The 22,861-nt window shown below is 39.1% G+C and overlaps 1 pseudogene; it reads right to left on the bottom strand.

Moving 5' to 3' along the window:
* Positions 1 to 18,053: 18,053 nt before the first annotated feature.
* Positions 18,054 to 20,549, bottom strand: LOC100358259 (serine/arginine repetitive matrix protein 1 pseudogene; annotated as a pseudogene).
* Between the last annotated feature and the right edge of the window lie 2,312 nt (positions 20,550 to 22,861).

Here is a 22,861-nt window from a genome sequence, read left to right as displayed (position 1 = left end):
TCCTTCATAATTATTTCATTTTTAATATATCACAATACATGAACACTTTCCTTTGTTCAAAGAAGATGCTAAGCACTTGCCCATCTTCATTGCTTTCCCAGGTGCATTAGCAGGGAGCTGGATTGGAAGTAGAGCAGCCAGGACTTGAACTGGCACCCATATGGAATGCTGACCCTTCAGATGATGGCTTTGCCCTCTAGGCCACAGTGCTAGGCCCTTCACTTTAGATTTTATATAATATCATCTTAATACTTGGCTAGATGAACTTTTAAAGTTTCTTTGGTAGGAAAGTCTTAATTAAGAGGGAGAAACACCTTAAATAGAAATGATGGTATGTGTATGCATGCAGAAAAGATTGTTAGGAATACTAAGAATATCTAGAATGAGAGGAGACTACCAAGTGCATATAAAGATCTCTGCTTTTACTGTTTTCTGGACCATTTTCTGAAGAATCATAGTCCTGAAATGTAGACAAAGCAACTATTGTTAGCTTTCCTTTCTTGAGATGAACATTTCATCTATTGGTTAAGACAATGGTCAGGCTGCCAATACACCATATTGGCTCGCCTGGGTTTGAGTTCTAGCGCCACTCTTAATTCCAGTTTCTTGCTATTATGCCTTCAGGGAGGTGGTGGGTGATGGCTCATGTAGATGGGTCCCTGCCACCCGTAACTTAAGACCTTACCTCAGTTCCCAGCTCCAGGTTTTGCTCAGACCCAGCTCTGCCTCTTGTAGCCATTAGGGGAGTAGAAGAACTCTCTCTCTCCCTCTTTCTCAAATAATTAAAAATAATGAACACATTTTAAAAAAAATAACAAAAAACTGTTGTGAGCTTTCCTTTCTTATATTTGAAACACTCACATCATCACATATAACATCATCATTATCTCTTAAATTTTTGGCCCACTGTAATTTTCACAGCAATCAGAATCTTTGAATGATCTTGGAAAGAAAAGAGAGCCATCACAAAGAACCTTCCATCAGTCCAATGAAACTGAATGGAATGGAACTACCTACTTCTTATTTCATAGTCTCTGGACCATGCCTTTAGCTTGAGTTTTCTGATTCTTTATTTATTCCTCAAAGAAAATTTCTCTTTGAGTGAATTTTAATAATGTTGATTATATGCTTCATTTATAAATATCATTCGTAAATACTGCATTTTCTCCAGTCTGTTCCCTTCTTCACACTCTCAGGCACATTATATTCAGAGCAGCTCCCTCACAATACTAGTTTGTTACAGTCACCTGCTGGTATGATGCAGTCCACCCTATTGTGCTTCGAGGTTTCACTCAAATGATAATTTCCCCATAAAATCTTTCATGGAGATAATGTCACCTCTTTAAACATATTTTGCCCCACATTTTATTCTCTATACTTCTATCTTCCAATTTATCTCCTTAGTGCTTTATATATTTGAGAGCAGGAACCACATCTGTTTCATCAAAATTCCAGTAAGTGTATTGTGTGTGTATTGAGGGTAGAGGGCATGGAGATGTGTATATATGTGTGGGCATAAACAGAAAAATACTGCAAATGTTTTTGAATGAACAAATTCATAAATGTATTTACTTTACAATATCTTTATTAATTTAGTGAGACAGTTACTCATATTTTAGAAAATGAGTCAGAAAAATGAAGTAAGAGGTTCAGGGTAATTTAGTTAGTCAGACAGTTGGACTGAAAACATCAATTTCTTTATCCCTTTGTTTCTTCTTTGTTTTCCTATAGGCTGCTTATCTATGAGTCATAGGATTACAAAGTGGATTTCACTCCAAAAGAGCGAACAACTGTATGGGCATTTAAACTATGGGCATGTTTTTATGAGAGCCTCTGCTTTTTGGCAACAAGAACCTTTAAGAACAAGGTTAAAGGAAAAGCAAATTGTAAATAGATTTAACAGGTGACAATATAAAGAAAGACAGCACTATGAAAGGCACAAAGGAAGATATTTCTAGGATTAATAAACTAGTATTTTACTCATCTTTTTAAGAAAAAAATCTTAATCAGAAACTTTTGCTACATATAATAATGACATAAAGGGCAAATACATTTTGTTCAATTGAAAGAATTCCTGCTGTTCTTTATTTTGTCCATGAGGTAACTTGCAAAGCTAGCAAATTTGTTCCCAAGTAAATCCTTATTACTGTCATGCATGAAGTCAAGCCACATTTACTCTCACATGTGTATAAAATGTGCAATGCACACAGAGAGGTGGAGATTCTAAATTGTAGATTGATACAGAACAGGAGAATATCTCACAAGGGTATAACCTTTCATAGTGTAGGCAAGAAGAACAAAGCAAGAGAATGAAGACATAGGCTGCCAAATTAAACTTAGGCCATGAATCATGGTTTATTGATTGAAAAAGGTTATTCATAAGACAGAAAGAAATGAGAGCAATTTTTAAAAGAGCACACTGCTATCAATAGGGATTAGAAAAAGGAACTCAGGGCATTGCTATTTGCACAGCAGTAGAATAAAGCAAGATTAGCTCATGGGTAACTACGTTTATTCTCTACCCATTCCTCATCCTCAGTCATGTTTTCATTGAACCTCTTGGAGCAGCAGGTTTTTTTTTTTTTTTTTTTTTTTTTGATAATTCAAAGATGTGCAACATATATGCCTGATTTGTCTTTCAGAGTGCTTGAAATGTTCTTCTGCAGAAAGAAGATGTGGCTGTACGTATAATAAATACAAGTCTCTCATGTAAAAAACCCTGTGTGTATGTGTGTGTGTATGTGTCTTGCTCTTTCTCTTTTGCTTTTTCATCTGTGGCGTCCTCAGCATCTGGGCAGAGTGTTAGTGAGAAGTGAAGGTGCAAGCTCATTAACAAACATCTAATAATAAAATCATAAAAACATACAATTAGCAGGGTTATCACTGGAGCAGCAGCCCACTAGAAATAAGCACAGACATACATTTGTTTTCTACCTAGAATTATACTTTTTTATTTCTTATTTTAAAAAAATGTATAATCTTTCTTCCAAATCATGTCCTTATCTACATCATTATTCCTATCTTGGCCAGACACTAGTCTTCTCAGAACTTGATGGGAACAACCAGAGACATTTCCATTGATAGGAAGTATTTGATCTCAAGGCTGATCCTGTGAAAACATCCTCCTAAGAGTCTTTGTGCTAGGATCACACACAGAGGCCACCTCCAAGGCTGCCAAGCGGTTGTTTGGCATAGGGTGTTATATCCCAGTAGTTGAGAAAGGCAGTGAAAGCTGAGGTACAGGAACCCCAAACCCACCATCCCATGGGAGATAGAGAGTAGCAAATGTAATGACATAGATTGGAATTCAGCCAGCACATTCAGGTGACATGGCCCAACAGTACCTGCACCCCATTGCTTGCATGGATTTAGGGAGTTTACGCATCACTTATAAAATACATGAAAAGTTTCCACAGGCAGCTGAGATTGGCCAAGACCCCATACTAAACAAGACTGCTTATTTACCAAGGGAAGACTGCAGCAAACATGGAAGCTTTCCATTCTAATCCCTCATTTAGCAAATGAGAAACAAAACCCCTGTGCACTGGAGTTGCTTAAACAATGTCATGCAACCCAGATACAAAAGACTTGGTGTTATATTTCAGGACTTGCAATTTTAAGTCTTAGAGTGTTACTGCTCTTTATACTAACTGCAATGCATTAGGAAATCAGACAAGCCTGCCTGCCATTAATGCTGTGTTCTCATACTTTTATCTCAACCTATCTTTTTCCATAATCCTGGAATGGGGATAGTAATGCCTATCACAACAAATGCTGATTAAATAACTATACTTCTGGGGCCTGTGCTGTGGCGCAGCAGGTTAACTCCTCGGCCTGAAGCGCCGGCATCCCATATGGGCACTGTTTCAAGTCCTGGCTGCTTTTCTTCTGATCCAGCTCTCTTCTGTGGCCTGGGAAAGCAGTAGAAGATGGCCCAAGTCCTTCGGCCCTTGCATCCACGTGGGAGACTGAGAAGAAGCTCCTGGCTCCTGGATCGGCGCAGCTCTAGCCGTTGCAGCCATTTGGGGAGTGAACTAGTGGATGAAAGACCTCTCTCTCTCTTTGCTTCTCCTCTCTCTTTTTTATGTAACTCTGATTTTCAAATAAATAAATAAATCTTTAAAAAACTATACTTCTAAGAGAAAATATAGAATTTTTATAATTTTGAGATAAGTAAAAATTTCTTCTGTCACAGAAATTATATACCATAAATAAATAAATAATATAATGTACTTCATCAAAATTAAAACTAACCACTCTTTCAATGACAATAGCAGTCAGTGTTCAGGAGACAATATTGTGATGTATATATCCAACAAAGGATTTGTATTCAGAATTTATATATAACTCTCATAACTCAGTTATAAGTAAACAAAGAGCCTTTTAAAAATAAATGAACAAAGGACTTTGTTAACATACACTTCAGAAAAGAAGATGTCCTTCTGCACAATAAACACATGGAAAGACAATTGATCATTGGGAAATAAAAAGTAAACCCAAAAAGAGATATCTATCTTATACCAATCAGAATGCCTGAAATTAAAGTGTTACAATATCCAATGTGGGGGAGGATATGGGCTCAACAGAACTCACAGATATTTAAGATGAGAGTGAAAAGGTAAAAAAAAAAAAATCAAAGCCAAAAATACAAAGCAAAAAACTGTGGGAAACTATTTAGCAGTTTCTTACACGTTTAAATGTGTTTCTATCAGGCTAATCCTTCGCCTTTGGCGTTGAAATCCCATATGGGCACCGGGTTCTAGTCCCAGTTGCTCTTCTTCCAATCCAGCTCTCTGCTGTGGCCCGGGAAGGCAGTGGAGGATGGCCCAGGTGCTTGGGCCCTGCACCCGCATGGGAGACCAGGAAGAAGCACCTGGCTCCTGGCTTTGGATCAGCATAGCTCCAGCTGTAGCGGCCATTTGGGGGGTGAACCAACGGAAGGAAGGCTTTTCTCTCTCTGTCTCTCCCTCTCACTGTCTGTAGCTCTGTCAAATAAATAAACAAAAAAAAATCTTTATAAAAAATGTGTATCTATCCTTTACCAAGAACTCTCCCTGTTAAATATTTATCTGAATTGAAAACATACCCACAAAACATCTTGCACATGAATGTTCATGACATATTTATCTATAATAATCAAAACTAGAAGTAGTCCAGATGTCATGTGTTTTGGTTTATTCTAGATGGCATAGTCTACTCAGCAATTAAAAAAATGAACAAACCATTGATACATGTAATATGGATGAATGTCAACATCAGGTTGAGTGAAAGAAGCCAGGTAAATAAATGTTCTCTTTTGGATAAAGTCCTACAATGAGCAAAATGAATGTACAGAAATAAGTTAAACCGTGGTTTGTCTGGGAAAAGCAGGTGCTCCGATTGATGGCAAAGAGTCACAAAGGATCTTCTGTAAAAAAAAAAAAAAAAGAATGATCAATTCTCAACTTGACTCTCACTGGGATTAAACATGACAATAGGTCTAATCTGATTTCATCATCATTTTAAAAATCTTCTGTTATTTTTATTTTTTTAAATTTTATTTTATTTATTTATTTTTTTTTTTTTTTGACAGGCAGAGTGGACAGTGAGAGAGAGAGACAGAGAGAAAGGTCTTCCTTTGCCGTTGGTTCACCCTCCAATGGCCGCCGCAGCCGGCGCACCACGCTGATCCGATGGCAGGAGCCAGGAGCCAGGTGCTTTTCCTGGTCTCCCATGGGGTGCAGGGCCCAAGCACCTGGGCCATCCTCCACTGCACTCCCTGGCCACAGCAGAGGGCTGGCCTGGAAGAGGGGCAACTGGGACAGAATCCGGCGCCCCGACCGGGACTAGAACCTGGTGTGCCGGTGCCGCTAGGCGGAGGATTAGCCTAGTGAGCCGCGGCGTCGGCCCTGTTATTTTTCACTTTATGTTTCTGTGTGGGAGCAAACTGTTGAAATCTTTACTTAATGTATGCTAAACTGATCTTCTGTATATAAAGAGAATCGGAAATGAATCTTGATGTGAATGGAAGGGGAGAGGGAGTAGGAAAGGGGAGGGTTGTGAGTGGGAGGGACGTTAATGGGGGGAAGCCATTGTAATCCATAAGCTGTATTTTGGAAATTTATATTCATTAAATAAAAGTTAAAAAAAGTAAAGTTCAAAAAAAAAGAGTCACAAAGGAGCTTCTTGGGATGAAAGAATTATTTCATATATTTGTTAGGGTAATGGTTTTACACTTGACATGTTTGGTATTGGTCAAACACTCATGGAACTACACACTTGAGATGGCTGCATTTCATTATATGTAAATTGTGATGGTAATTTATTAAAAAGTCATCTAAATGATTATCTCTTTCCCTGTGCAAGGCTTTTCAAAGGGCTTCAGTGACATTGGTTCTATTTTGTTTTTGAAGATGATTTATCAGTTCACAAGTACTTCATTTATTATTGTGCTTATAAAACATTTGGAACACATATAAAGTGTCATATATTAAATACCAACCAACAAAGTTTTAAAGGAAATAAAGCAAAATTAGTCGAGGTACCATATGTAAACTGTTGATCAAAGTTACCAGCTTTTTGGAAGTGATTATCGCAAGCTAGTCCTATATAATCTTCATTTTATTCAATTTATGTACAATTTATTTTTGTACAATTTATGAGGAAGTTTTAGTGTAATTGTAGATAAAGTACAATGGTAAATAGAAATGTTAAACCAACCCACCAACATTACGTAGTTGTTAAATAGTGGAGGCAAATCTAACATGATGCTGTTCTCCCACTGGACTGTAAGTGCTTCTCCTAGTACCTGACTTCACGTGTTAATTACTTCAGTCTGCTCTGTGATTCATCACCTGCTTTCTCAGGGCCAGGGTAGAGACTTTCTCTCATTCCTTAAGAAGTGTTCATTGTAGTGTGATCCTGCTCATTACATTCATGTATTCTCTTTCTCACTGCCATTCATTCACACACTGTTGCGTCATGCCCAGAGCATTCCCATTGCCAATTTTTCCAGTTTTCAGCTCTTCTTCCTCAAATTTATTTTGCATACGAAAATTTGGGACATTTTCTTTATATATAATTCTCATGGGTACAAAAATATTTAAGCCAGACTTGAAATTCCTAAGAGGTCAAGCACTCTCCTTCCCAATCTCTTAGTGGACATTGCAATCAAGGCCCTATTTCCTCCTAGGACTTGCACACCATGCTCTAACTCAAATATCTGCAAGGATGCTCCAAACCGATCTCATGCTTTTGCTCCTGTGTGCCTTTTGTCTTGTTGTCTCATTGCCCTTTGGGAAGACTCTGCTTTTCCTTTGTTTCCTCTGAATGTATCCATTTTTCAATGCCCAAATTGAGTCACATTCTCAATGAGGCTTCTCTGAGCAACCTAAAATAAGCTCAAATCAATCTATCCTCTTCAGATGTTTGTGTTTTATACATTTAAATTACCCTTTCATGAACTCTTCTATGAACTACATCTATTGATTTTCTATGATGGGCCATTCTCAATGTGTAAAGTCAGAAATAGGGTAGTGATAAAGGAACATAGTTCTTTCTAAAGGAAAATATAATTTACTTGACAACATGAGACTTGTCACTGGCCTTGTTCAGTCTTCTCATTGTGAAGTCATGGGGCTATCATGATACTTTATTTGTCCTATATCATGAAGCTATAATTAGTGATTGATAAAGTGCCATATCTTATTGCATTTGAAATAACATTGATCATGGGTCATGACCATAAAGAATATCTGATAAGTCTTACTGTCATTCATGAGAAAATTAATTATAGTATAATGTCATATAATGTATAAAATGACAAACTGATCATATAAAACATTTTTCTATATTGCTCAATTTTTGAATAAAGAATAAAATGATGCGCTCTGGCTTTATTCCATATGTAATATGACAAATTAGTGTGGCTTTTTGACAAAGAATCATCATCATTGTTATCAGGAATAATGTCTATGCTGAAATCATGTTGCAGAGGTGATAATGCTTTGCTAAATGGGATGATACCATGTTCATGTGAAGCATAAACCAATTATGAATAAAATTGCTATTCATTGTAAGCAATATTAATTAATAATTTATTATTGATGAACAAAATGGCATGCAGAAAACCCAACAAACTCATTGTTAACATCAGCAAGCTTTAAAACCTTGGCCTTAAGTTAAAGTTTCATCTTTCATTTACTACCTACATGAGGGAAATGTTTGCTGATGGGAGCAGGCAGTGGTAGTGGAGAAGAGAAAATTTCCCTAGGAAGCCACGATTCTGCCATGAGGATTTAGGGACCAGATCAATATTCATAGCCGTTTATTCAAAAGTCTTTTCTGGACAACCTACTTTTCAGCTTTCCTTTGGATAAACTTCCTGACACTCTCTTGTAAAATATTTCAACTTGTTTAGGAGCTTTCCTTATGCCTGGAATTTCTGCTACCTGCCAGGTCACATCAATACAGCTATATTAAGGAAAAGATATAACCTCTGCCCAGAAGCCATCTCAGAATAATTGGATTAAGTAATTCTTACACTTGATACCACCAATGGAGTGCTTAAACAGTCAGAGGCCAAATGTATACATACAATAGGATAGCTGGTAGTGAGATATAGGATGTATGGTCAAGTTCCTTGACTTCCAGGCAATTACAGAAACTGAGCTTTTCTCATTGATCTTAACCTCTAAAGTACATTTACTAAGCCAAATAGTTAGGGGCTGGAATAGATTATTAAAAACCAGAAATGAAAAAAAAAGCAGGAATATGGAATTGGGAGAGGGTAGATTGGAAAGTCAAAGATAAAAAAAAAAAAAAGACAAATAAGAACAACTACCATTCCATAGAGGACAGTCACAAGTGGTTCAGTGTTGCCACAGTAGTGGCAGCAGCAGAACCTCAGGTCTTCCAAAACTCTGGCTTACAACCAGCGCTCTGCTAAGTGGTCCCATCTGCCTGTGGCAATAGCAGCATCACAGATAAGAAAGATCAAGTATTATATCTACCAATTTTGTTGCTCTCTTTTTTCTTCCTCCCTGACATCCCTGACTTCTTTTATCATTTCCTTTTGGTTTAGCAAAAATTTTTCAGCTATTTATCTTTGAAATACTGTTAATGACAATTTCTCTTTGCCTTCACTAGAAATAGCTTGATTTCTGCTGTATTCCCAAAGATATTTTCACTGGATTTGGATTTCAGGGTTGGATGGTTTTGAGTTTTTATTTCAGCACTGCAAAATATTGTGCCACTTCTTTCGGACCTCTATTGCTTCTGATGAGAAATCTGTTGTCATTCAGTTTCCCCCCTCTAGCTCTTATTTATAGGTTTTTCAGTATCTTTAGTTTTAGAAATTTGTCTATTATGTGTCCTGACATGCATTACTTTGAGTTCTTCTAGTTTGAAGTCACTCAGTTTCCTGATTCTGTAAGTTTATAGACTTTGGAAAATTTAGCAAGATTTCTATTTCAATTTCTTCAAGTTATTTTTTAGCTCTGCTCTCTTCCCTGTGTCTTTTAAACTTCTGAGCCTCTGATAAAAGGAATGGTTGATTTTTTAAAATAGGCAATCAAGCCTTGTTCATTTTTTTTCTTTTCTTTTTTTTAGTTCACTCTCTCTATTGCTCAGAGTGAGAAATTTCTATTGTCCTGTTTCAAGCTCATCTGCTATTTCTTCTATCATCTTCAATCTATTACTGCATCTCACTCTTGATTTCATTAATGTAAGTTAAAGTAGGTTATATAAAAAAAAGATAAAATATTAAGTTGGAGAAAAAGGAAAAAAAAACTATGCATGGGTTTCAATGCTTTTGCACCAAAATAAATATTTCTTAGAGGAATTATCTTTTAATTTTCCATAAACTTTTTGATGTACCTTCTTGTAAAACAATAACAAAACCCAGAGAACTCACCACCATATCAATCATTGTGTTCTTAGGTCTCTAGATGGTGTTCCTTCTTCTCTACCTTTCAAAATCTTCATTTGTTTGTTTTATATTTAGTAATATTGAAGGTTTTTTTGCTATATTTGAAGGAATAAGAAATAGCACATCTATCCAGTGTCCCCTGAAACCTCTGTTCATTGACATGTATAATTTTAAATATATCATTTATCTAAAGCAATTAAAACAAAAATTATCTGGAAACAGACTTTAAATAGTTATATACTTTAAGAATACATGTTCATTGTAATGCACAAAAGACATGGAATTGTTGCTGTTCAAGTGTTTAACTGTAAAAATGGCAATTTCATTGATAAATTATTTGCTACATAATATTAAAAATATGATTTAGGTCACTGGTTACCCAAATTTTAAAAAGGAGTGAGAAAGATAGTTTCTGTGGACTTTAATGTTAACAGAATAATCTTGATAGAAATACATAAGTAAGATAACCTCATCTATTTTTGTATCTAACTGAATTAAAAGTTTCTTAGTAGCTTTGCATTGCAAATGTCAGTTGTAGCTCTCTAGAATAGTCTTGTAGACTGTTCTACACACAGGTATCTGGCATTCTGACAACATAAACATCATAGCATTGCTTATTATTAAGCAAATTTTCTTGAAAATGACAGTAAGATATACTGTCCTAACAAAATTATTATCATAGCTTTCCAAAACATGAAATAAAGTGTTTTTTTAAAGGAAGTACCATTTTTTAATATGAATGTATATATCTTTGGGGGTAGTAATAACAGATTTTTCTATATATTATCTTAAATAACTTGGACTTTTATAACTCTAAAATAACTAAATACTGAATACATTTTTTTTTAACTTTTATTTAATGGATATAAATTTCCAAAGTAGAGAATATTGATTACAATGGCTTCCCCCCCCATAACGTCCCTCCAACCAGCAACCCTCCCCTTATCCACTCCCTCTCCCCTTCCATTCACATCAAGATTCATTTTCAATTCTCTTTATATACAGAAGATCAGTTTAGCATACATTAAGTAAAGATTTCAACAGTTTGCTCCCACACAGAAACATAAAGTGAAAAATACTGTTTGAGTACTAGTTATAGCATTAAATCTCAATGTACAGCACACTAAGGACAAAGATCCTACATGAGGAGTAAGTGCACAGTGACTCCTATTGTTGACTTAACAAATTGACACTCTTGTTTATGGCATCAGTAATCACCCTAGGGTCTTGTCATGAGCTGCCAAGGCTATGGAAGCCCCCTGAGTTCACTGACTCTGATCATATTTAGACAAGGCCATGGTCAAAGTGGAAGTTCTCTCTCCCTTCGGAGAAAGGTACCTCCTTCTTTGTTGACCCATTCTTTCCACTGGGATCTCACTCGTGGAGATCTTTCATTTAGGTTTTTTTTCCCCCAGAGTGTCTTGGCTTTCCATGCCTGAAATACTCTCATGGGCATTTCAGCCCGATCTGCATGCCTTAAGGGCTGATTATGAGGCCAGAGTGCTGTTAGGACATTTGCCATTCTATGGGTCTGCTGTGTATCTCACTTCCCATGTTGGATCATTCTCTCCCTTTTTGATTCTATCAGCTAGTATTTGCAGACACTATTCTTGTTTATGTGATCCCTTTGGTTCTTAGTCCTATCATTATGATCAATTGTGAACAGAAATTGATCACTGTGACTAGTGAGTGGTACCTATGAACTGTGAGGTTCTTGGTAATATTTAAAAGCAAAATCTTTTCAGAAACAGAGGAAGTGGAGCCAGCACTGTAGCGTAGCAGGGAAAGCCATCATCTGCAGTGCTGGTATCCCATACGGGCATCAGTTAGAGACCCAGCTGCTCCACTTCCAATCCATCTCTCTGCTATGGCCTGGGAAAGCAGAAGATGGTCCAAGTCCTTGGGCCCCTGCACCTTCATGGGAGACCCAGAAGAAGCTCCTGGCTCCTGGCTCCTGGCTTCGGATTGGCACAGCTCTGGCTGTTGTGGCCAACTGGGGAGTGAACCAGTGGATGGAAGATCTCTGTCTCTCTCTTTGCCTCTCCTTTTCTCTCTGTGTAAATCTGACTTTCAAATAAATAAATAAATATTTTTTAAAAAATAAAGAAACAGAGGAAGGAGCACTCATTATGTTTTCTGGTCTGCACAGAGTCCCTAAACTAGGGAATAGTCCAAGAGCCATGAATGAACCAGACTGCAACATTTTCCTCCTTGAAGACTTACAATCTTTTCATGAGAAGAATTAGTTATTATTAATAATCCTTTTCCATGAACAAATAATAAAAGCTAGTTTTTTATTTTAAAGCAAATATTCAGTGTTTAGGCTAAAATTCTACTCATTAAAAATAATCTTTCTATATCTTCATAGATTCTTCAAGTGAAATGGGATTGAATCAGCAGTCAGATGTCATTTTAAACAAATAATTGCAGTGACACATTTTAATTTTAAAAACACATAAATGAACTCTCCAGTCAATATCTCTAAGATCAATTAGTGATATCTGAATGCTTGATTCAGACAAAGCTCATTTAAAAAAACTTCCAGGGTCAATAGCTAAATGTTACTGAAGTCAGGGAGGAGATTAGTAGATTCAGGACACATACGCACTTTAGATTGGCATTCTTCCTAGAGTGGGACAAATTGTTCCTATCTCTTGCCTGGTGGTTACTGTTAGCAATACAAAGCCATTAAATTCAATAGTGACCTCAGCATCAAACCTCACCCAAATAGCTTCCAGTTTCACAGCTTGAATCTGCAATTGCATTGATTCATCTCTATCCCCTGTCTAGAAAGTCTTCACGATGAGAGCTGTCCCCCCATGGGCTGAACTAGATTTTGACAACCCCACTCTTGATAATCATAGTGCTTTGAACTCATTCCCAGGCATGAATTTCCACTGACTATTGTCAGTCAAACAGTTCACTTCCAGCTGTTAAAGTTCAGAATCACTGGACACAATTAAGAACTAGAGAAGGAATCTTCTTCCATCATATAAATGATGATGATGTAATTGGAAAGAATCAGTCATTTGATTACATACAACTCCCCAGTCTCATTTGTAGAAGTTTTTCCAACTACTTTAGAAAAGCTACAAGAGGCATAAGTATGTGTTTTTCTTCTATATCACTCAGAACCTATACATAGGTCTCAGAGCAGTGTTAAAATTAATTAATATTTATTGACTTGACTTAGTGAGACATCTTTTCAATTATGGTTTTGACATTAACAACTAAAGAAGAATTTATGATTAGCCACAGATAAACTTTTCTCACTATATATTAACTATGAGGAAAAACTATGATAGGCACAAGGCATATCAAAGAAGAGCAAGAAGTAACATTGTCATAAAATTTCTTGCAGATTGGCAGAAACAAGTAGATACAAGACATAAAAGGATGCATTATGAGAGAGAGAGAAAGTTCAGAAAAAAATTGCCACTGCATATTCTTTGAAATATTCCTGGGAAAGACAACTTTTGAACTGGGTTTTAAAAAGTGAGTAGGGGGTCGGCACCGCGGCTCACTTGGCTAATTCTCCATCTGGGGCGCTGGCACCCTGAGTTCTAGTCCCTTTTGGGGTGCCAGATTCTGTCCCAGTTGCTCCTCTTCCAGTCTCTGCTGTGGCCCAGGAAGGCAGTGGAGGATGGCCCAAGTGCTTGGGCCCTGTACCGGGAGCTAGCATCTGACTCCTGGCTTTGGATCAGCGCAGTGCACAGGCCGTAGCGGCCATTTGGGGGATGAACAAATGGGAAAGGATGACCTTTCTCTCTGTCTCTCTCTCTCACTGTCTAACTCTGCCTGTCAAAAAAAAAAAAAAAATTAGTAGGAATTGAATGGGCAGAAAAAGAAGATAAGTGTTTTAAGAAAAAAGTATTGATTTAATAATTGATTCACATCATGAACTTATTCAATGTCTACATAATTATTTAGATACTGTTTGCACTTATGTTCATTAAAATGACTTCTGACATATCAGAAATTATGTGGGATGAATTTCAGACAACATAACAATAAGTCTTGGAGGTCTCAATTAGCTATTGATGGAATTTACAAGGATCATATGGCAACTCTAAAATTTTTACTTTTAATAATTTTAAATTAATTTATTTTATTCATTTGAAGGGCAAAGATATTGAGAGGGAGAAATAGAGCTATCTTCCATTCTTTAGCTTACTCCCCAAATGCCTACAACAGTAGAACCTGGGTCAGGCTGAAGCCAGGAGCCTGGAACTCACCCTGGGTCTCTCACATAGGTCGCAGGGATCCAACCCCAGAAGCCATCACCTGCTGTTTCCCAGAATGCACATTTACAGGAGGTTGGAATGGAAAGTAGATAGAAGATTTGAACTCAAGCATTCCAATATGAAATGCGGGAGTCTGGAGCAGTATCCTAACTACTGCATCAAATACCCACCCCTAAAGTCATCAGTTTTAAAGAAATATGCATTCATTTTGCTTATTTAAGAAATGATTACTGGTGGGTGTAAAGATAAAAATAGATAAAAATAAATGATTACTAGGGATAGCAATGTGGTGTACCAGTAAAGCTGCTGCCTGTGATTCTGCCATGCCATATGGGCACCGGTTCATGTCCTCGCTGCTCCACTTTCATTTCTTCTCCCTGTTAATGGCCTGGGAAAAACAGAGGAAGATGGCCCAGGTTTGGACCCCTGCCACCCATATAGGACACCCAGATGAGCTCCTGGCTACTGGCTTCCCTCTGACTCACCCTTAGCCATTGCAACCATCTTGGGAGTGAAGCAGCAGATTGAAGATACCTCTGTGTATCTCCCTTTCTCTGAAATCTGACTTGCAAATAAATAAATAAAAATTAAGAAAAAAAAGGAATGATTACTGAGGTCATACAATGTGCAAGGAATATTGATTTCTACTACATGGAGAACAACAATCAAAATATTTTACCATTTATCTGTTAAACAAGATACTACATGGTAAGCAAATTACAATAGTGCATGTCATCTACTATGATACAGTTATGTTCAGTAAATTTGTTGTTTCATACAATGTGGAAGAAATTAATTTTTCATGTGAAATTCAGGAAAGTTAGAAACAAAACATATTTAAGCTAGAACTTAAAAAAATGAGCGATCATTTAGGAAGCAGGACTCAGTCCCAGGCACTCTGATACGAGATGTGGGTATATTTACTGGCAGCTTAACTCATTGTGCCACAATGCCCAACCTCCATGAAACATTTTTGAATAGGGTGGAGAATCAGCATACTCAGGTACTGGTATCAGCTCTGCTACTTAGGAGCTCTGTGGGCAAATTACATACCTCCAAAAGTTTCAGGGTTCATTTTCATAGGTGAACATGAGAGAAGTACTCACTTTCTTGATTTATTGCACTGTCTTTTTGTAATACCCCCCATTCATAAACCATAGAACAAGCACTGGCATGTAATACTTCTCAAATATTTCAGTTATCATTGACAAAGTTGGAGCAGTGCTGTGGACAGAGGGTTAGGCTGCTACCTGTGATGCTTGCATCCTATATGGGCATTAGTTCAAGTGCCAGCTCCCTGCTAATGTGGCTGGTAAAGCAGCAGAAGATAACCCAAGTATTTGGGCCCCTCCTGCTCACCTAGGAAACCTAGATGGAATTCTAGCTCCTGGCTTCAACATGGCCCAGCCCTGACCTTTGCAGTCATTTGGGGAGTGAACCAGTGGATTTGAGATCTCTCTCTCTCTCTCTCTCTCTCTGCATGTGCATCTGTCTGTCTTTCCCCTCCCTGTGTAACTCTTCCTTTCAAATAAATAAATCTTAAAAAAAAGAAAAGAGCTAAATATAGAATCTTAGTAAAAATAGACAATAATACAATCATCCTTAATAGAGCAAAAGAAAGTAATCAAAGATGCAGAAAGAACAAATGGATGGGTGACTTCATTAAGCTTCATGGAATTAAGAGTTATTAAATGTGGAAGGAAAGAGGAACAAATTCTCAATCAAAGAAAACAGAAAGCAGGTGCTTGGAAAGAAAGTCATGAAATGTGACAGATGGGAGATCTTTGGTGACTTTGTTATAACAGTTTCTGCTGGACTTTGCAGACATAAATTGACATATATATCTTGATGTAAATAAGATAAAACTCCAGCACTTTTTATTAAAGAGTCAAATACTGTAGGTTAAGTGGAGAGTAGTTTCAATAGGATAGCAGTGTATTAAACACATTGTTAGAGAAAATGAATGACCATCAATGGAGGAGGGAAAATTAATCAAAGATGAAATACATGATGTAAAATGTTCAAAAGATTTAACAAAATATGTTCAAAGGCACAAGTAGAGAGATTCCCAGTGAAAAAAAGTTTGAAAATATATTTTACCCAGACAGGATAAATGGATCAAAATACAGATTGTAGACGATGGAGGAGATGTGAAAGTCTTACTCATGACGCATTCTATATCCTGAGCAGGTGAATCCAAAGTGATAGAAAGTAAGACAGTTATTGACTAGGAACTTGGAGGAGAATTGAAAGGTTCGGAACTACTTAGAAAGGAAAGACTGTGAATTAGGAATAAGTAAATATTTTGCATAGCACTTATGAAAAATATATGATATTACAATATAGTAATAAAAATCCCACTGAGGTGTTTAAGTGGTATTCTCTGGGATGATAGGAGATCATCTTATATGAATTAAGAAACATGGATGATTTCTTGGTCTTGAGTAGGGAAATAAGTAACATTCCTCCCCCCTCCGAGTGTTTTTATTTGAGTGTATTTATATTGAATCTTCCCTAGGGAAAGAAGACACATAGGTTGACTGAATGAGTGAATGAGTACAAAATATAGGCATGTCCTAAAAAAGCTTTCACTCCAGGAGAATTTGGGTAAAGACAACACAAAAAATACAGCAAGTACTGTTTTTTTTTTAATTTAGAAATTTATTCTGTTTAATCCACAAGCTTTATACTGCTTTAATTTAAAATTAAAAAATAAATAAAAAACAAAATAGTGTAACCAAGACCCTATTTCATAGTCTGAGTCCTTCAAGCCTTTCAAATACAGGAACTTTGAAAGCTATATATACCAATTGGAAGGACAAGATAAACATATTATGGACCCATGACATTTCATAAAGTAAAATTTTATGGCTGGTGCCGTGGCTCACTTGGCTAATCCTCCACCTGCGGCGCTGGCACCCCGGGTTCTAGTCTAGTCCCTTTTGGGGCACCAGATTCTGTCCCAGTTTTTCCTCTTCCAGTCCAGCTCTCTGCTGTGGCCCTGGAAGGCAGTGGAGGATGGCCCAAGTGCTTGGGCCCTGCACCCACATAGGAGACCAGGAGGAAGCACCTGGCTCCTGGCTTCAGATCGGCAAAGTGCGCCAGCTGTAGTGGCCATTTGGGGGGTGAACCAACGGAAAAGGAAAACCTTTCTCTCTGTCTCTATCTCTCTCTCTAACTCTGCCTCTCAAAAAAAAATAAATAAAATAAAATTTTATATAACTGAAGGAACCTTTCTGGGACTAGTTAATTGCTTTATTCAAGAAAGAAAACAAACAAAGACCAACCCAGAACAGAATAGAATGAAATTACAGTGTTCCAAATCAACTTGTTCCACATGGCTAGAGACCCACAGTGTCCTGGCAAATGATATGGCTTTCCTTTCTCTTTGGAGAGCTCCAATCCTGATTCATTTCAGCAGAGCCTCCACAGGCAACAGGAAAGACTGTGACATTACAATACTCATTTATACTTTTGTGTAGTTCAACAGTGGTTTTATTTCTGGGCAAGCCTACAAACGATGAGGTTGGAAGCATAGCTTAAATGGGTGCTAATAGACTCAAACAAGAAAAAAGTTTAGAAAGAATTGAAAAAAAATGAAAGAAAAAGAGAGAGAGAGAGAGAGAGAGAGAGAGAGAGAGAGAGAGAGAGAAACCCCTTTGGAAATAGCCAGGGGTATTTAAAGGAACCATAAGAATGTCAACAATATTTAAACCTCCTATTTGAAAAAATAGATTTTTTTTGGCTTAAAATATTTCACTCTAAATGAATTTATGTCAGCTGTCAATGAAAAGAATGTCACTAATACACTGTGGACATCTTTTACAGTATAAATCCATGCCCCCTTTTTTTCATTGTGAACTTCAACCTAGCAATTATTAAACAAATGTTATAGTCTAAGCTCAAACACATTTTAGCAATTTTGAAATTGAATTGCGTACAAACCAAATAAAATTTATATCATAACAAACACTTTCACCTTGAAGCTTCCCCATGGATCTCAGGGCCTTTTCCCACAGATGTTTTTCTAGGTCCTCAAGGTTATCTTCAGCTTTCAATCTCCTTCTTGGGCTCCAGCGCTGCCTCTGCTTCTTCCTCTGCTGATGCGGTCACAGCATCAGCGATGGTTGCAGCCACTGCCTTCTTTCCCTTCTTGTGTTTTGTTTGTTTGTTTGTTTGTTTGTTTGTTTTGCTTCTTGTGCTTCTTAACCTATTTGTGTTTCTTTTTCTTCCCACCTCCTTCTTGATCTGCAGTTCTTGCCAGTGATGGGCTTGGTGTTGGTCTTTTTGACAGGTACTGCTGGTGTCCGGTTTGTAGAGGGCCACTGAGACCGGACAGGGCATGGAGGTGCTGGGGGATTTTTAGCTGCTGGCTCAGGAGATCCAGACCCCGATCGCGAGGATGAGACTCTCCTTACAGGCTGTGGGCTTGGAGAGGCGGTCTTTTTTTGTCTCTAGGCTCCGGAGTCCGGAAGACTCTTCCTAATAGGCTTAGTACTTGGAGATGGAGAACGCCTTCTTTGGGGTGAGGACGACAGTGCTCTCTCAGCACGGGCTCTCAGCAGGGTTGGAGGAGGTCTGAGGAACTCGAGGCCAAGGGGAAGGAGATGCCCTTCGTTTGCCTTCCTGGGAGGAGCGACTTGGGGAAGAGCGTTTCCTATCCTTGGATGACAAGGAAGGAGATGGTTTCTTGGCGACTGGGGAGCTTCCTAGTTTGGGAGGTGGAGAATGGGAGACTTGCCACTTTGGAGGGGGAGATGGCGATGCCCTTCGTTTTAGAGAAGGTGGGGGGAGCCGTCCTTTCCTTGGGAGGTGGAGAAGGGAAGTATCTCCTCTGTAGTGGAGGGCAGTACCTCCGGGGGGGAGGCGAGGTGAAGAAGTCCTTCTTGGGGCTGTGGTGTAGGAGACCTGCGCCATCGTGGGGAGGAGCGGGAGAAGCAGAACATGGCCCTCTGCCGGGTGGTGGGGAGGGACTTCGTCTACCACGAGGGGAAGTCTCTGTCTGGCACTTTGGCGTCAAGGGAGAGGCATTCCTGTGTGGGGAGCAACCCGGACTGGACTGAGTTACTGAAATTAAGACTTATTCTATGCATCTGCTCTCCCACAATATGGCACTGAGAAGGGAGAGACGGCTTCTGCACAGCTGCCTCCAGTTCAACCAATAGGCAGCAGGACCTGCTCCTGATTGGAGGAGAGCAGCGTACTCGGCGTGTGGGCAGCCGAGTTAGGATTGGCGGAGGAGGACTATAAAGGAGGACAGAGACGGCATGCACCAGGAACATCTAAGGGGAACATCTATCTGAAGGAACACCTGTGCAGCCCCCGAGAGAGCCGGCCGGTGGTGTGCCGCTCCCCCGCGGAAGTGGGGAATGTGGCAGGGGGAACCGCCCTTCCACAGAGGTGGAAGGGACAGTAGCCAACCCGGGAAGAACCAGCAGCAAACCCGGGAAGGGCCGAGCAGACGAAAGAACAGCGCAGGGTCCTGTGTCGTTCCTCCACGAAGAGGGGGAGCGACATAATGGTGCCGTGACTCGGATATGAAGCCTAGGCAGGGCTTAGTGTTGCTCCTCCACGAAGAGGGGGAGCGGCATTCCTGGAAGGGAAATGTCTCTGCCGCCTGCCTACCTCAGCATTTTTCACATGGGATAGCGGGCCGCTCGTCTTCTGAGGAGGAAGAGGAGCCAGAGTTAGGTGAAGGCTACTGGTTCTGTAGTCTGCGCAGAACCTGCTGCAGCCATCTTGCCACCTTTGTCTTCTGGTTCAGATAATTCCACTTTTCTAGGTTTCAGGGCTGGTGAAGGAACTTTATGCTTTGTCACTGGAGTGCTCCCTGCAGACACAGAAACACGGCTTTTTCTCGTACGGTTTGACTGCTGGGTGTCAGGGAATGGCAAGTCTTTGGTGGTGGAGTTGCTGGAGGGGATGGCCTGTGCCTTCACTGTGGAGGACTCGCCGAAAGAGACAACCTGTGAGTTTTTTGAGGGGCACTGGATGTCCTTTTTGGAGGTTTCTTTGATGGCGACCGGGGATGCGATGAAGAGGATGATGAGCTACTTCCAGACAAGGGTGCTGACGATCGCCGTCGTCTTACTGGAGATCTATCTGCTCCTTCGGTGCCTTGGAGAAGGCATTCGTCTTGGAGAAGTTCTCCGAGGAGATGGTCGTCTTCTTGGGCTTCACCGCCTTCCAGGAGAGTATGGTCTGGATAGGGATCTATGGCGCCGTCTAGGTCAAGTGTGAGAAGGAGAGAGACCGGTCCGTGACCTTGATTTGGAAGGTGACCTTGGTGTGGTCTTCTCCTTTTCCTTTTTGGAACTTCTTTCCGGAGAAGGTTCGTTAGGTTCTGATACAGGTTTGGGCTTGGGAACTTTCAGGTCATCACTGTTAGAAGTGACCATTCTCTTTTATCTCTGTCGCTTTCTTTTTATTCCTATCCCTCTTATCTTTGTCTTCATCTTGCTTTTTCATAGATGCCAATTTTTATTCCTCGGTTTGTCTCTGTTTTATTTCTTCTTTCTTCAGTTCCAGGAAAGCAGAGGGGGATTCCAGCAATGTTTTCTTGTGCACTTAACAGCAGGGGCCACAATTCTCCCATAAATTCTCTAGGGTTTTTTCTATTCAAAAACCCAGTCAGGTTGATTTGTGTCAGTTTAGAGTCTGCATTATTCACTTACAGCTGGTTGAATATAAACTCAAACACAACATCATCTTCAAACACAAGGATTTCCATTGCTCGTTTTGTCATCCAAGGCTTTTTACCTGCAAACTTACTGTGCTCATGGCCACCTTTTTTCCCTAGGCATTCTGCAAACTTCAGCTGCTTCAGTAGTTTCTTCTATTTGTTGCTAAACTGATTATCCTGTTCCACACTTGTTCTCCCTTAGAGTTATAAAAGGCTTTCCTTCCTCCAATTTCTCCTTTAAAAACATAGAAACTGTGAAGAACAAGCTCTGGGTAATGGAAAGAGCCAACGTGGAAGAATCCAGCACTCCATCTTTCCAGTATCCATTTTGCCAGTGTCCATCTTGCTGCCTCGCTTGGAGCTCACGCCCCAGCAAATACTGTTAAGAGTGATAATATAAGTGTTATAGAGCTCAAAAGGAAAATAATTAACTATAATGATCAGGAAATTTGATTTGATGGAGTAACATTGATAGACTTTTAGAAAGGCTAACAGAAGAGATATTTGTGGCTAAAAATGTTTTTTTTTTAATTTACATTATTTTTCTGTTTTTCACCTGTAATGTTAGAATTTTGAAAACTAAGTTTCCATAAAATGAGGTAAAAATATGTCTTCTTAGAGAACCTGAGTATTAAACAGCATGGTAAGTCCTGTAGGGAATGTTCATTCACAGGTGCATGCAAGCTGGAAATCTTTGTTGTGATTACAGTTGAAACCTAGGATCAGCCTTAAGACTGGGCACTTACATTGAGTGTCAACGATACTGTATGATCTTGGCTCTGAAATGCAAAGGGGCAATCTGGACTTAAATATGAGAAAGGAGTAGCTGAAAGTGAGTTGGGTACCTGGAAGATGCATCCTGCTCTGAAAGTTATGTAGCCTTCAACAAGACTAAGTGGAGATTTTTGAAGCTAACTTTTCACCAGTATAATCTGTGATTCAGGTAAAAGCTAAGCCAAGTAAGAAAGAAGGAGCAAGAGTAAAAACATAATTTTCAGGGGTCAAAAACATAGAGGAAAGTAACTGTAGGTCACTGCAGCATTAAGAAGCCCTGGCAGGGGGAGGTAGAGGAAGAAATATGCCTTTTTAAAAATTCATGGATTAAGGGAATGGAGGAGGACTGGCAAACATTGTGGTAACTATAGAAAATAAGAAGAAAAAAAAAAAAAAACCACCCAGGGACAGAGAAACGATTTGGCATGTTCAAAATCCAATTAAGTCATGAAAACACCCTAGAAGGAAACAAGAATCCTGTCAGTCTTCCTGTTGTTGCCAAGAGAAAACTAACTTGGGTTACAACCTAGGTGCCTTAGCCTACTATACTAAGTAGATAAGTTGAATAAGCACTGAACTTAAGAATTAATGTGAGGATATTCAAGAATTGGAATAGGGGGCTGGTGCTGTGGTGTAGTGGGTAAAGCTGCTGCATGCAGTGCCAGCATCACTTATGGGCACCAGCTTGAATCCCGGCTGCTCCACTTCCCATCCACCTCTCTTCTATGGCCTGAGAAAGCAATGGAAAATGGCCCAAATCCTTGGGCCCCTGCACCTGGATGGGAGACCTGGAAAAGGTTCCTGCCTCCTTGCTTCAGATCGGCTCAGCTCTGGCCAACTGGGGAATGAACCAGTGGATGGAAGGTATGGAAATATTTTATCCTGATAGAATTATGTCTATGAAATGCGTGAACTCTGTTCTGGTTATATTAATAAAGATAAAAAAGTTAACAATTCCAAACCATTTCAACTAAAAGACATATAAAAATAAACCATTCCTTATTCTTTTTGGTATCTTTGTAAAGATTTTAAATGTTGGGATCAACATTGTGGTGCAACAGGTTAAGCTAACAACTGCAACACTGGCATCCCATATCAGAGTACCCTTTCAAGTCCTGTATACTCAGCTTCAGATCCAGCTTCCTGCTAATGCTCCTGGGAAAACAACAGAAGATGGCCCAAATACTTGGGCCCTTGCCACCCATTTGAGTGGCCTAGATAGAATTCCTGGCTCTTGGTTTTGGCCTGCTAAGC

Source organism: Oryctolagus cuniculus, chromosome 10, assembly GCF_964237555.1.
Source record: "Oryctolagus cuniculus chromosome 10, mOryCun1.1, whole genome shotgun sequence".
NCBI classification, from domain to species: Eukaryota; Metazoa; Chordata; class Mammalia; order Lagomorpha; family Leporidae; genus Oryctolagus; species Oryctolagus cuniculus.
The sequence above is the reverse complement of the archived record's forward strand: the minus strand, read 5'-3'. Positions and strand labels throughout refer to the sequence as shown.